Genomic DNA, 16,856 nt, shown 5'->3' with positions numbered 1-16,856 from the left:
TGACTGTTGGATGTCGCAGATTTAAACTGGATTGTATTTGGAATATGGCAGGGCCAGGGGCCATTAAATGATATGAGACAACCCGTGGAGCGACGTTTTGTGTGAAATTGGAATATCTCAGCTGGGTTTTCATTACGGGCCGCCGAAAGGCGGTCCGTTATTTGATACACATTTAAATATTGTTACTGCGTTTCTGCGGGATAGTTCTTTTTTAGTAGAACTAATACTATGCTTATTTTTATGAATTAAAAGTAAATTTGCATGTAGAAATATGTTTTATGCCTTTTAGAAAATATCACATATTTTTTGTTTTACTCGTAAAAGAAAAGTAGGTCATACTTAGTAGATTGACGTATTTGGCGCCTTTTTATCGAGACTATAATCCATTCGGAAAATTTCGGAGTTTTTCATTCTTTTCATAATGGTATGCGGTACATACTAAAGACCTGAAATACTAAAGACCTGAAAGTCATTCAATTTTATATAAATGATATATATTTGAATTTCAATGTGCCGTGTCAAATAAAATGACTTTGCGTGTGTATTTATTATATTTTCATGTAAAATGTGGTAGAAAATATCATTATATCAATTATTTACGCAAGAATATGACAGAAATGAAAATTTGAATTGACTGGAAAATTTGAACTAATCCATTTTCATTTTATTATGAGGTACCTTGAAATCATATATTAAACTAATGCATTAAGTTTTCATTCAATACAATGCAAAAAAAAAAACCAAAATGGTTTGAAATATATAATTTCCAAGAGAAATTTCAAATGATGAGTTGAACTTTGTATTAGAGTAATGTACAAATCAATGTGTTCTCCATTACTTCATACTATGGCAATGATCATACACTTGCCGTTAGAAATGCTTACAGTGACGAAATCGATTCTTTATGATAATAGTAAAATGTTATACTTCAAAACAAGTTGCTTAAAGTATATTAGAATTTACCATAAAAATTAGTATAACCAACTCTTTTCTCTTTTCTTCTTTGTGGTGTGTTTTTCTGTAATCAACCAATGATTCATACAACAATTATATTTTTTGCGGCCCATTTGACGCTTGCATCAATGTGATTTCTTGTTCAAATGCATTTTATATATGATTAGAGAAGAATGTGGATATTGACTACAATGTAGGAAGCGTGAAATTTTATTTTATACCTGTATATTATCTACTTCGTTTATCCGTATTTATCTGGACGGTAAAGTTCGGGTCGAGCATGAATGCTTACGTCATGATTGTTTATATTTTAGATGGTTCAGCCGGTAGTTTTAAAGAAGAGACATAGTCTGAAGGGACTTACTCTGTTACCTGTAATCAGGAAAGTAAAGGATGGGCGATTGGAAAATGTTAAGGAGTTAGCGAGGATAAGTGTCGGGAAGCGCACGGAGGCGCTGCATTTGAGGGATATCACCAAAGCAGTGATGGAGATTACTGGGGAACCCATAGATGAGTTGTTGGAGTTAGCAGGTAAACTGTGTACTTGAATAGATTAGCATGGGCGATATTTAGTCTTGAGCACTTAATCTGGTTTAATTATATTGATGTAATAGTGGTATTATCACTATTATGTGTCTAGTTGATATTGTTACGTGCACAGTCTGTCTTGTAGGGATAGATATTCGAGATTATGATACAGCAAAGTTACTGTTGCACTTTTGTGTACTAGCAGCGAATGAAAGGGGACAGCCCAAAGGTCAGGTGTTGCAGGATGATGAAGCGGGTCCGAGTACGTCTGGTGCACCTTCAGAAAGACAGAATCAGACTGAAGACAATACTGTGGAGGTACTGTGTCTAATATATTGTATGTGTGTGTGGAGAGAAAAAAATTGAGCAAATCCTGTTTATTTTAGAATGAGGCCACCCCAGTAAAAAGTAGAAAGACGATTGATGACATGGAAAGGAGACTGCTGATGCTCGAGAGGTTGGAAAAGGAGGATGTTTCGAGGGTGGAGGAGAGGGTTAAAGCTTTAGCTGCTCAGCAGGACCCTAGTGAACCTCTGATATTAATTACTCTTGATGAATTAGCTCGCTTAAGTAGAAAGTTGGGAGATAAAGATATAGAAGTATATGAAGAATTGTATAGGCAGTGTGGTCGTCTGCAAGGGAAAGTGAATATCGCGAATATATGTCTTGCAGTTCTAGGGGGGCAGGGAGCTGATCTGGTGTCAAAAGCAGTTAATAAATGTATTAAAGAAGGACAAAACTGACAAAACTTGGGGTCTAAATGTGAGGATGTGAAGATGAGGGGTGAGATGGAACAAGATCAAGGTTCTAAAGGTTCAAATTCTCCATTAGCTGGACTGTACCCTATGTATTCAACGCCTCTTCTAGGTGCCCCTGGTTTTCAGCCATATCCATTTTCAAACGTTGGTACTTATTATAGGCCGCGGGGTTACAGACCAATGGGAGGTATGGGAAGAAGGAATGCTAGTAGGTTAGCTTGTCATTTTTGTGATTCGACACAACATCTAGTTAAAGATTGTGAGTTGATGAGGGCTGCTAGGAGAAAGTGAATTGAGAATCCATATGTATGGAAATATGTGCATTTAATTGTAAGGATACAAATTTATAACAGGATTTTGTTCATTCAAGGTTCATTTATGAACTTAATTTTGCTTTGATTGATTTATGCAGCTGGAAGAATTGTAAATGGCTGTAGTGAAAGATACACATATATTTTTTGATGAAGATGGTTATTATAGTTAAAAAGACGCATTAAATGTTTTGATGGAACTGGATTGTCTGTTATATATCATACATGCATAAGAATTCCTGATCTTGCAACCCGAGGACCCTGATGCCTTAGTGGACCAAGTCCACGTGGGTTGTTAGGTGAAGGAGTTCCACTATGATTGTCACCATATGACCTTTAAATGGATTATGATTTATGATTTAAATTTGTAGGAGGATAATGGAGCGCCAGTGTTGATTAATGATAATCAGGTTACTGCTGAGATTAACAAGATGGTAGAATTTAATCCGATTATAATAGTTCCTCGTCAGAAGGGAGAATGGGTGACAATCAGTGGTGGGACTCCTTCACTTGCAACCCACCAAGTTAGTGCAGAATCTGTAATTGAAGGTTCTGATTTTGATGTGAACCAGTTGCTGGTATATAGTCCAGATTCATTTATTGCAGGACAGTTGGGTAGAAATGTTTCGGCCTGGGAATATGTGATGGAGAGGAGTGGAGTAAATGAAAATATGATATTGAGGGTGAGAAAGTGGCTTACAGAGGGAGTGGATGTGACAAGAGGTTTTTTTTATAGTTTAAAGGGAATTTTCGTGGAAAGTCATTTGATTCTGAGTTGCCCCCAAGTGCTGTATTCCCTAACTCTGCTTTATGTAAAAAGTATCATGCTTTTATTTGTGATGTTTTGAATGAAAAGATAAGGTCAGGTGCTGTAAGAGTGCTTGGTAAAGTCGGTGAGTGTGAGATGGCCCATATTGTGATGCCGTTGACAATTGAACCAAGTAAACCAAGACTATGTCATGATGACAGATTTTTGAACCTCTGGGTGAAGGATCTTCCCTTTCAGCTGGAGACTTTGAGAGATGTTCATAGGCTTTTAGGGTGTAATGCATTTCATTTCTGATAACGACAGATGAAAAATCTGGATACGATCATGTTAGGTTGTCCAATAATTCTCAGGGATACTTTGGGCTTATTTTTGGTGGTTATGTAATGGTGTATACGGTAATTCCTTTTGGGTTCAAGGCGTCGCCTTTTATATACCAGACCATTGGGATGGTTGTTACGTCATACCTTCGGAGTCGGTCTATAAGTACTGTACAATATATTGATGATAGGTTTGCTATCGCGAATGTCTCTGGTGCTGTGGACCCATATGTAGAAGGTTGTAAGGTCGCATACATATTAGTAGAAGTGTTGACAAGGTTGGGTTATACTTTGGCCTTGGGGAAATGCTCGTTTGTTCCATTGACATGTGTCAAGTTTCTGGGTTTGTTGGTTGATTCCAAAAAACAAGCTTATATTTTGCCAGAGTGCAAGAGGTTGAAATTTGCTGATTTGAGAGAAAGTATTATTGGTTCAAAAGAACTTACTGTGAAAACTCTTCAGCGATTTGCTGGTAAATGTATATCAATGGGCCTTGCAGTTACTGGTTGTAGGCTGTTTTGTAGGGAGGTTAACTTGGCAATTTCTAGAGCTGTAAAAAGTAGTAAGCATGTGTGTTTGACTGATGAGCTGAGGGAGGAATTAGAACATTGGCGTTTTCTAGATTCTTGGGAAGGTTGTTGTCAGTGGAGAAGTGAGTGTCATCAGCAGGTTATGTTGTCTTCAGATGCATCCTTGTATAAGTACGGGGCAGTGGTAGAGCAGGGTAGGAATAGGTATGAGATTAGTGATTTTGGGGAAGAGAATGATCAAAGACCTATTCATTTAAAGGAGGCGGATACTGTTCATAAGGTGTTATTAGCTCTTGGAGAGAACTTAGCTAATTCTAGAGTACATGTGCTCACAGATAACATGGCTGTACTTAGTGTCTGGCAGAACTAGGTGGGAAAGGACAGGGCGTTGAACTGTATTACAAAATGTATTTTTTCTATGACTTTGAAGTTGAATTTTGAGTTAATTTTACAGTTTGTTCCTTCGAAGTTAAATGAGGCTGATGCACCTTCGAGACAGATTAGTTATGCTGACTCAATGTTGGATGGGAAAACTTGGGGTATAGTGGAAAAAGTATATGGTCCCCACACTGTTGATTTAATGGCAAGTGATTCTAATTCAATGAAGGCCAAGGGGGGTGGGGTATTGCGTCATTTCACACCATGTCCAATGCCATTCACTACAGGGGTTGATGTGTTCGCACAAAATATTCGAAAGGAGTTGAACCCCTATGTATTTCCTCCATTTGGTATGGTTTTTCCAGTTTTATCATTTTTGAAGAAACAAGAAATTCCTGTATGTACATGTACATGCCATATAGACAATCAGTGCCTGTATGGCAGCCTTTCGTTGAGGAGTGTAAGATATCTAGTGTGGTGTTAGGCTGGCAGGGGGAAAAGGGGGTTATTCGGGTCCCTACAAAGAAAGGATATGTTCTTGATAATAAGGGGCTGAAATGGGCATTGATTGCTTACAGGTTGACATTTTCAGAGAATAAACCTGTTTAATCTTTTTCAGGTAGGGAGTGTCGATGTTCAAGTCTTAGATGAGAGGTTAAAGGAGTTAGATGCAAGGAGGTCTTCTTCACTGGATTCAAAGAGGCAGGATTGTTTGAAAAGGGAAATTACTGAATTTCCTGTGAGGATGTCTGGTCGAGAATTGACAAGTTGTACACCTGATGACATTAGGCGATTTTTGGTATGGGAGGATCAGTGCGGTAAAAGTCAAGTTCATAAGATAGACTGTCGTTTTTTAGGAAACAAGGGATTATTTGGCTGTAATTGTCCAGTACATCTTACTTCTGGTACTGTCTCATTAATGATAAATAGATTAGTGAACATTTTTCATGAGATGGGATGTGAAAGATCGTTGAACATGGCTCTTGGATTAGGGAATCCGGCTGCATCAAGTCAAGTGAAAAATTATTTGAAAATTATACAAGAGGAGCAAGCGAGAGCCCATTTGGAACCAAAACAGGCTAAACCCATCTTTTAGACCAAGGTTAAGGCTATTGTTGGCTATATAGGGGGTCGATTAAGCATGAGTTCTGTGTCAGTTAGGGAGAGGTATATCTTATTGAGAGACCAGGCTTGGTTCAAATTGCAGTTTTTTTGCTGGAGATAGGGCAGGAGATCTTGCAAATTGTGTGGCTCAAGAAGTTAAGTGGCTTAGAGATTATTCAGGTTTTGTGTTTAATCACACTTTTGGAAAGGCTCTTCGAGGAGGTAAAAGGAGGAGTAATATGTTGTAAAGAGGTGTGATGATAAGGTTATTTGTCCTGTAGTAGGGTTACAATATTTTGTTTTAGGATGTAAAGACTTGGGAGTTGATCTGTCTTATGGCTATCTCTTTCGAGTTGTTACAGAGGATGCACGGGTTTTGGATCAGCCTGTTTCCTATTCAGTTGTTTATGATAGGTTGCGTGTGTATTTGTGGAAACTTGGTGTTGATGAAGGTGAGACTCCACACAGTTTCCGGGCAGGTTGTGCTGTTGCGTTGGCTATGTCAGGCTCAGTGAGTGAGGTGGGTCAGATAATGAGACATGTTGGTTGGTTTGGGGAAGGGAGTGCCGAGTATTATAGTAGAATTCCAGCCTTGGTAGAATCAGATTTTGTAGCTGGAAGATTGGCAACAAGTGTGAAAGATGCGGGAATGATGGAAGAGAAGTATCGAGAGTGCATGCAGTATGATATTCTTGATTCGGCCTTTGTAGAGAGTGAGTGATGAGATAGAGAGCTAAGTGTACATTATGTACATTTACATGTCTGAATATGATTTATGATTTTAATGATTAAAGTTTTGATAACATATAAAGGGTTTGATGTGTTTTATATGCTAATTTAATGTGTTTAAAAATGTTTATATATTTTATAGCGAGTGTTGGGAAGAGGCACTAGATATTGAGATAAGAATTGAGATTTGGATACCTAGATAGAGACTTTTACACCCAATACTTTATAAAGGAACTGAGGTTGAAATGTGATTCCACATGTGATATGGGAATATCACAAGTGAAATCACGTGCTACCGAAGTGACGTCATTCCTTTTCGCTGTTTGATGGGTGGATGTGTATACAGTAGGAGATGGAAGAACAATGCGGTAGGGTTGTGTTGTGAGATTTCGCACCCACCCACCCTTGGGGTTACATTCCCAACTTTGGTTCCCAGATACGATACTTTTACACCCAATACTTTATAAAGGAACTTAGGTTGGAATGTAATTCCACATGTGGTATGGGAAAAGTCCAAAATGTAAAAAAAAAGAAGTTTACATGCAGACATATACACATATACAAAATGTGATCAGAAAAGATCACTCGATATTTCAGCTCACGTGAACTAAAAACCAAATGACTAGAAAAGCTTTTACCGTATATGAAAACATCTTCAAAAAGTGTAGATTTAAATAATTTTGTTCAAATTATAATCCCTATGGTAGGATAAGGCAACAAAAACGGGTCAATTTTTTTCAAAACAATATCAAGTAAATATAGCTTTGAATTATATGTTAAAACAAATCAGTCAGTATAACAAGACGCCCATTATGTTTAAACAAATCTGTCAGTAAAACAAGAGGTACATGGGGGACATCGCTCACCTGAGCGACAAAGCCATTGTACCCGAAATACCGTTAAGGTTGACAGATTTGGCCAAGAAATAAAAAAGAGACAGACTGACAAAGATAGGAACAAAGGGGAAATTGTCATCGGAGACCATGTAGATTGATGGTATAGGATTTAAAGCCGAATTACACTTTTTTCATCATAAAAATGTAGGAGTTTTTCTGGTCAGGTTCGTACGTGTTCCATGTGTTCCATGTCTTTACTTTATAAGTTATGAACCACAAGTGTATTTTTTAGAGGAATTTTTGAATAAAGAATAAATAAACAATCTCTGTACACGCATCTCTCAGGGAGAGGGGGTATTCACTCATTTATGTAATGCTTCCGGTATCATCTGATATCAGAAAATCTAATTTAAGACATGAAAAACGTTATTCTAATTTGTAAAGAAACTGTTCTTCCATCGTGCTTTCAATACTAGGTTTTTCCGCACTCATGTGCAGTGGCGTTACAAATGGCCGATCATATTAATAGTCACCAGACGTGTAGCAATGTTTAAAGACTAATAACTAAAGAAAGAACGTGTTTAACCGGCCTAGAGTTTATGAAACGTCTAATTATAAGAAGCATGATGTATATTTTTACTAAAACTCAGGTCAAAAATTTTACTCCAAAATACGCCATATATACCTTTAAAACACGTTCAAATACAGTAACTTTTTTCATTATTATTAAATACAGCTTTACTGAAAAAAAAATACAAGTGATAAAAACATATTTTAGTAAATTTACATGTGTGCTTTATCAAATTAGAATCGTATTATCATCAACGAAGTTACTTTTTCTCAATAGTGGATGTTGTATTAACATTGACATCATAATAGGAAATATTTGTTTAATTGTCTAAATTAACATTAAAATATTCATAAGCATTTACTTACATATACACACGTATAGAACATTTTCTTGTTTTATCTCGGAATTATCCAAGATACCTGATAAATAACATGAAACCAAGTTGTCTGAAAATAGTTTATTTGGCGCTTCTGGCCGCCCCAAATAAAAGCAAGCAAGCAAAAAGCAAAGCAACAAGCATTAAGCACACATGACGTAATTATGACGATATCAGTTCTCAATAACTAATATAACGTAATCATGCACTGGGTAAACGTAAGTGCGTTAACGTTATAATGACTATTTTAACATAACTTAAGCCACATGTATACATGATATAAGCATCCTTGATGACCAGTAAATGGACAAAAAATTTTAACATGTGCATAGCCATCATTATGGATTTAAATTAGGATCAACTGTCCAATATGACGTCATAAGCGAAAAATATGTTAGGTGGCAGGGGACAGTTTTTTGATGCAATTCATTGTAGCCAAGGGATGCATGTCTTCGGAACTCTGTAACTAGAATTTCCTCAGTTCCCATTCAGCACAAATACCTTTAATTCACTCTTTATAAGGCCAATCACCAATTTCTGAAGAAAATTTTTAGTCAAAACCTGTAAAATTCTCTACATACTGGTTTTTATGAGATTTTGACCCTTTCATATTTTGCTAATTTTTCATGATTTTTCAGCTTTTTAGACCTCCCCCAGCTAATTCCCTGCAGAGGGTTGACCTTCCGTACCGCGTGCATGTTGCACTAGCACATGTCAGAAACTTACCGGTGTATAGTTTACAATGTCCCATCCACCTACTTTTCGTGTTATTTTACCTCCCGTCTGTAACTTGCAATTTCACTGTGTAAAGTCAGCACAACAGTCATAGCCGCAGGTTTCGCATTTTACTTCTGATTCTTATGTACCTAACATAAGGGGCCTACATATTGCATATCAATTTCAACAAGAGACATCCCTCTAACTAATGATAATCATTAAAAATCATTTCATGAATTTTAGCAACACTCATAAGCCTTCAAGTACAGCAACTCTCAATTTTACAAAAATATTGACGGGTACTTTGTTCGAAACTGTCCCTTGCTACCTTATGACTCTTCCATTTGTGTTGAGGTGCGGTCAAAATACGCCACTTATATGGACCATTAATGGCTGTTGTCTGATGCAAGTCTATTACGGGCATTTATGGAACTGATTCTTTCTGAAAGGAGTGCGACTTAAAATTCTACCGTGTTAGTGGTTTCTCCGAAAAATGACAAAATAATGGCCCTATTATTCCATTTGCTGCATTGACTGACAATGTTACTCCCCACTGATCAGTTTTGGAGCGTTTAATGCTTACCATAAGTTTGTTAGTTAACAGTGAAACGTTTTGGCAATGGATTATGGTTTCATGTGAATTACCCTAAGATAGAGCAATTTCACCTATCCTAAGTAATGCATGGAATGCATTGAACATCGAATTCCAATAATTTCCCAGTATGGTGTATATTTAAATAAAATAAATCAAATTACACATTGAATAAACGACTGAAAGAAGAAAATAAACAATTTTATAGATTGTTAAAATTAGATATGTACTCAAAAAGGTGATCTCTTGTATGTTCTATGGTGTGAAAAAAAGTATGATTATCAAAATGGGTCTTTTCCAACTTAATAAAATGTAACTGTTCAACGTACATGCGAAATGAGGACATCTTCTCGTGATTAGAGAATGATGTTAATCCTGATGTTTTTAAATTTTTTGTTTTATTGATTGTATTTTTTCATGTTTTAGTAATTCATCAAAATATTTTGCATCCTTTTAATTTATATGACTTACATGTGATTTCATTCGGAAACCAATTGTTTCTTACCATTTTGACTTAAACAGGTGTAGCATTATATAATAGCTAACAAACATATTCTTAAATTGGTCTAAGTCACAATAACAAGCACGCGTTCGTAGTCCCTGGTTTTACATGTTCGTATTAAGCTATACCTTAAGAATATAAGTAATATTTTATTTTTAAAAAGAAAAATAAAGACTAGCACATATTTATGTATGAATGATGTTCATTTGGGATTACCGTAATATCAGGAAATCAAGCAAAACTCCATTTATTTCCGTCTTCAGTTGATTAAATCATAGCAGTTGTTTGTTTTAGGCTCGTATCTTTGATAATGATTTTTACATCAGAGTTTGATATGATTGCGGAAACAAAATGTTATGTTTATATGGGAAAATTTCACAATGATAACCAAAAAAAAAAATGGAAAGAATAACGTTATACAATTTAAAATAAAATTTACTATTTTACTAATGAACCAAAGTATAAAACGACACCTCTTTGCAAAATATTTACATGAGCATTTCAAATAAATGAAACTTTTAAAAAAATCTTAAAACTTTCATAGTAGCTGTAAGACGCCATGAAATAAATTGCCCAGCAATTTATTATTTTTACGCAACTATTTTAGGAATAAAAAAAAATCACAACAAAACTTAAAGTTGTTGTGTGCTTCAACAATAATTTATAATAAAGTTCCCAAAATAACTTATGATAACATACAATAAAGAGATATAATATATCAAAGATTACATAAAAAAAGAACCGAAGACCACCTTTCATGTATTTCAGAAAATTATCAAATTGTTTTTGATACTGGTGTTGAAACAAAAATTCATTATGTAATGTGTTTTTGTTAGGGTTATAAACTTTAAAAAAAGAAATAAAATATTTCAATGTCTGGTAAATAGTTGCAAAAAAATTAAACAATTTAAAAGTTAGTTTATAGATGTAGAACATTTTCATATCACTAACCTTTAGTATAATTCTTTTTAATTCTAGCATTCCAAGAGTTAAGTCGAATTTTGGCGTGGTCATGGATTAATATGGTTCCATGTCAATTTACTGGACACTATGATGATCAGTCAGAGTCATATATTGCTGAATATATACTACATGTAAGTGAAATAGTAAATAACACTTGAGTCCATAACTCTGTAACTATTGTAAACGTTGTGTTAATTGAAAATAACATTTAAATATTAATTGATTATTTACAATTTTGATTAATAAGAGGTACTTCTCATTTAAGGGCTAATTATTTAAATTAGTCACCAGTAACTGGTTTTTTTTTTATTAAGAAAGAAGATTTTCAATTCATGTCCTTTACAGTGCGAAATGAGAAAAAAAAACAGAAACGAAGATGATTTAAATCTTTTTTTTTTATTAATTCTTGTTTAACGGAACAAGTCTTGGTAAACCCACCATCTTTTTTACGCAAATTCACATTTTATAGTACCTTAAGTCTTGATATTCTAAATTAACAGTCAAAATAATGATGAATCCACCATTTTTATTTTCAAACATCTCATTTACGAATAAACGTGGTGTTTCCACCAATAACAAAATATTGGCAAATCTATTTTTTGATCTCTATCAAATATCTTATTCACACAGGACCTTGGTGGTTCCATCAACACATAAAACTGAATTATATATTTCATTCAAAGAATTAATCAACCAACCAACAAAGCATTGATAACATATCTAATAAAAATAGACAAATGCAAAAATAATAAGATTGATATAAAGTGGTAAAAATGCAGACAATATATTTGGTAGAACCACCAAAACTAATCGTGCAAATAAAAGTAGTTTACAAACTTGATATATTCACCAACAAATTTAAAACACTAAAAACCATGTTTTTCTGGCAATATATATATATATATATATATATATATATATATATATATATATATATATATATATATATATATATAATTGGTAAACAACCAAAATTCAAGCATGTTAAGTTTATATACAAAACAAGAAAGTCGGTGAAGCCACAAGAAAGATTTAAAAATTCAAGGTACCCTTACTTGGTGGATCGACCAAAGACCAAATGCTACGTATCAATAACAAAAATGCTTACAATATTGTTTGATCAACAAGAAGAATCCCCCAAAACAATAAGTGCATCGCTGCTATAGAATAAAAAATTGGTGGTCAGAGAGTGGTTAATCCACCAAAAAGATAGACATATAATCATAATTCATATTTTCGTTTTGAATATACAATGACATCAAACAAAAGAAAAAAAATACTATGGGGTATTGAAATGTGGTGTTTATGAATAAAATTATATCACTTGCTTTAAACAACGGGTTTAACTTGCTCGTCCATCCGTTTTACTGCAAATGGGCATAAAGCTGTTCATATCGATCCAGTGCAATTTCCTATAAGCTTAAACAATTTTCAAACCAATAAAATTCGGTATAATCAATTAGATTACTTATTAAACATTATTTTTCAATCATTCTGGAGTGCCTCTTATGCTACAAAATAGTCATCTTATTCCTATCCGCTTGTTGCTGACTGTTGCAGTCAGAAACAACAGACATCAGACGGTAATGTCACTGCCTATGACATAATAATTTTGGAAAATAAAAATAATATAAAATTGTACCTGTTTTTATTGTTTACTTCAATACAAAGTAAGTCACAATATGGATGTGTCTTATACCACCCTAAACCGAAGACAGCCAAAAGCAGCACAGTTGCATGCTAAGTTGGATGGTATTATATTTTTTGGAATGTTCATATATCCAGTACCGCTATATGTCAGAAAAGATACATAACGTCTGGGTTAAGGGTCTGTATAGAGGTCCAACCTGTCCTTGGTACTAAAACAGATTTAATTTGTAACGTGCATTTAATGCCATTTCCTTTTTACACTTCGTATGAGGAAGTTGTGTTTTTTCCTCCAGTTCTCTATGCTTTCAAGGACAGTATACATCAGATTGTTCATACAATTCATAATGATCCCTGTATTTATGCTGTTGATCGAAACGGTCAGTTTATCTGGGATGGTATTTGCTGATTGTGTAAAGTAAGTATTAAACGTTTCGAAATATATGTTGTTTCAAGAGAGTATGATAATAAAATAAGTTCTGACTTGTATTTTAGTTCTGGTTTGTGGCTCAAATCGAGAATTTTCAAATAGAAACGAGAAAATATTTTAAAAATACAAGAAACATTGCATATTTGTGTAAAGACATTTTTAAACATACACTGTTTTATCTAGAAAAAAAGATTCCTAATATCATGTTTTTGGTGACATTTGTAATGATGACCGATGATTAAGCGTATACTAGAATTGATGACGTACTAGTATTGAACATACACAGTTGAGTGATTTATGATGTGTACAATCATTTCTAAACTTCAAACATTAATGGCTGTGCTTAAAAGTCATATAATTTTTTTTAAAGCAGCAAAATTAAGCGTGAACAACAATTGAACAAATCAAAGTGATAAGGAAGTATTATTAATGTTTGGGTAAGATTATTTCGGTCGGTGCCTAATACGATTCGTCATTAAGCCGTATCAGTTTTATTGGATTTGATCACGTGCCGACCGTAATACTAAACACAAAATATGTATGTGGCACTCAGAAGAATAGTGAAAAAATCATCAAATTATAGGTACCTCATTTATTTTACTACCAAAAATAGCGTCATCCTATGAAACACGTATTATTTAGATTCATTTTTCTTTTAGATCTGGTGAACAATGTTGCACCGGGTATGTTTGGAATAATCATTTTAAAAAATGTGAAAGTAAGTACACTGTAAAGTTACTGATATTTTGAGTTATCTCATATTTAATTAACAGAGAACATTGTGAATAAAGTGACATTAATGTATATGTCATATGTTGAATAATATTTTAATTCAAAACACGTTTTGAAAAGATTAGGATGGACGACACCATTTGATAGTATTGATGACCAACAGCGGTATTTGAAGTGACTCCAGTGGCATGATAATTTTTCGGTTATCGTTTTTAACACATCAGTAATCAAATAAAAAGACATGGGTTTGTTTAAAGTATTGTACAAGTACAAATATACATGTATAGCTAATTTTGTTAATAAAGGAAAGGAAACCCATAAAAATGTCACAAACCTTGGTGAAAAATTACTTATGTGATTTGGAGGGGAGTGAGCGTACTGCTCTTGTTTTTACGGTTTTGCCAGCCAGGACCAACATTTTAAAATCTATGATTCAGTTTGAATGCGTATATACATACTTTTAGTGACTGTTTTGTTATGTCTATTTTGTGCATTTCAATTCTCTCCAATGTTTAGGAAAACACTAAGTTGTTTCGTTAAATAATATATATATATATATATATATATATATATATATATATATATATATATATATATATATATATATATATATATATATATATATATTTATTTATTTATTTATATAACTCTACATCAATATTTGATAGAAATGGTAAGTAAACCGTTAATCCTTTTAAAAAGTTCCAGAAATATATATATTTTTCGTGTATTTGTATATACATGACTGTAAGACTTTTTCATTGATTGACTATCATAAGATGTTTTAAATCATAACCTACCATAAAATATTTTGGTGCTTAAATAAATGAATTATGTTAAAATTTGGTGTTACATTTTTGGATCTCGTGGGCTGAAATTTATCAGTTTCTTTAATTATTTGAATAAAAAAAACTTGTTTTACTGAGATTTCTTAAAGACTGGGTCGAACTTAAATTATGAAAAATCTACTACAGTTATTGCTGAGATCAAATGGATGCCGCGGACATTATTCTCCAATATACCACGAACGTCATCAATAAATTACCAGATCTTTAGAGCGATGTGTATTCCCTTTAAAGTTAATTTTGCAAGAGCTCATCGCAGCTGCATTAATTATCGAGTTCATTTATCTAAATTAACAAAAAAACAATTATAAATAATCTAAGTGTGTATTTCATTGACTGAAAAAATATCGTCTGCATTCGATTCCGATTGATAGTTTGCGAACGATATACTTGTAAACAAACATGCCGATGTACTAACATTACAAAATATTTGGGTTTACGCGGAACAGCCGTCTCAACCAATCAGATTCATCTCGCTTGAAAATATGACCTACTTCTTCTCATTATAGAAAATGGATTATCTGATAGTCAAAGCTGTTAGTATAATAGAAATAAAGTTCTTGTTATCGTGAATGTTGCACAATAACCTCCTTGGTCTTGAATTGTTGTTTAGAAATATTGAAGCCTCGGCTTTTATTTCCTTAACAACATTTCTTGACCTGGAACATTCACAAAAAATCGTACTTTATTTCTTAAATAAAGTTTTGGACGCCGATGACGTTGTTATCTTATTTTTTTAAAGGATGCAAAAGTGGTTTCGTCGGTCCATCATGCGACATAATGTGTCCATATCCATCGTATGGGTTCGATTGCCAGATGATATGTAACTGCACACAAACCTTATGCAACTTTCAATATGGATGTATACGTTCAAGTGAGTTTTTTTTTTATTTTACCAACACTGGCGTACACGGTCAAAAACACCCATATATATATATATATATATATATATATATATATATATATATATATATATATATATATATATATATATATCTCGAATTAAAATTCACCTTATTATAGCTCCACCTCCGGCCCAGTCGGGACTTGAATTCACGACATCTGGAAACCATTCTCCTAGCAGTGGGCGACCACCACTCGGTCATGTTGGAAAGACAAGAATCTAACTTTTGATGACGAACGAAACCTAACGCGCTGGTCCCTCACTACACAGTCGTATGAGATACAGGTGGAATACAGTTAAACGACAATTTGAGAGTATCGGGACAATACGCATCGCATAGATATATACATATAATAAGCACAAACACTGCAATAACTGTCAAAATGACATATACCTGCCCATATGAATGATATAGAGAGCGCGCTTAGTGAGCAACCGGCGCGCTAGGTTCCGTTCGTCATCAAAAGAAAGAATTTTTTTTCGATAGCCGATCACTGCTATGAAAATGATTTCAAGGGATCGTGAGTTCAAGCCCCGGTCGGGTTGGAGGTGGAGCTCCAATGAGGTGAATATCTCTGTGCTTTATGTATATCTATATCATTCACTATGGGCAAGTACTTGTCGATTGATATATATACATATTTAAGAATTGAAATAACAAATTAAATAACGCGCGCTAACGCGTTATGAAAATTTGTACGCACACAGCGCTGCAGTTTTGAGACTATATCTTTAAAAAAAATAATGATTTGATGCTTATATTTACATTTTTATAACTTCTTGCCTTGTCTGCAAATGTGATTTATACGTCAAAATTTCTGTTTTATCCTAAGGACAAGTTCAAATTAATGGAAGAGCCACTGTAACAGCCACAAGCGTGAACTTCGATTATCGCTTGTGACGTTGCATTTTACAGCGTTCAACGTTTGTGACGTCATGATAAAACTAGCCATTCTAACCGTTGAGTACCCTGTTTGTGTTACGGTCTCATAACTGCAGTGGGTTTTTTTTACACATTTTACATGCAAAAAATATTTGGAATGTAAAAATATATATATATATATATATATATATATATATATATATATATATATATATATATATATATATAATTATATTCAATAAATCCTTTTTTCTTGGTATCGGGGATGAATAAACAAAGAATAATCTAATGCTCAAACAACTTTTATCTATAGCGCTTTCGCCCTACCGGGCTCTTCAGTAGATTTAAACAAAGTAAACAAGAACATTATGAAGTCAATCTCGTGACGTTAGGTAGGCAACGTTATAATAAACAAAACGTTGAAGACGTGATTATGACGTCAAAACATAGTGACGTCAAAACAGTATACAGTGCATAAAA

General features: G+C 33.9%; 1 pseudogene; it reads left to right on the top strand.

The window, feature by feature from the left end:
- Positions 1 to 1,180: 1,180 nt before the first annotated feature.
- On the top strand, positions 1,181 to 6,730 carry LOC128183628 (uncharacterized; annotated as a pseudogene).
- The last annotated feature ends 10,126 nt before the right edge of the window (positions 6,731 to 16,856 follow it).

The sequence above is a fragment of the Crassostrea angulata genome, chromosome 5 (genome assembly GCF_025612915.1).
Source record: "Crassostrea angulata isolate pt1a10 chromosome 5, ASM2561291v2, whole genome shotgun sequence".
Lineage (NCBI taxonomy): Eukaryota > Metazoa > Mollusca > Bivalvia > Ostreida > Ostreidae > Magallana > Magallana angulata.
This window is presented reverse-complemented; position numbering and strand designations above follow the sequence as displayed.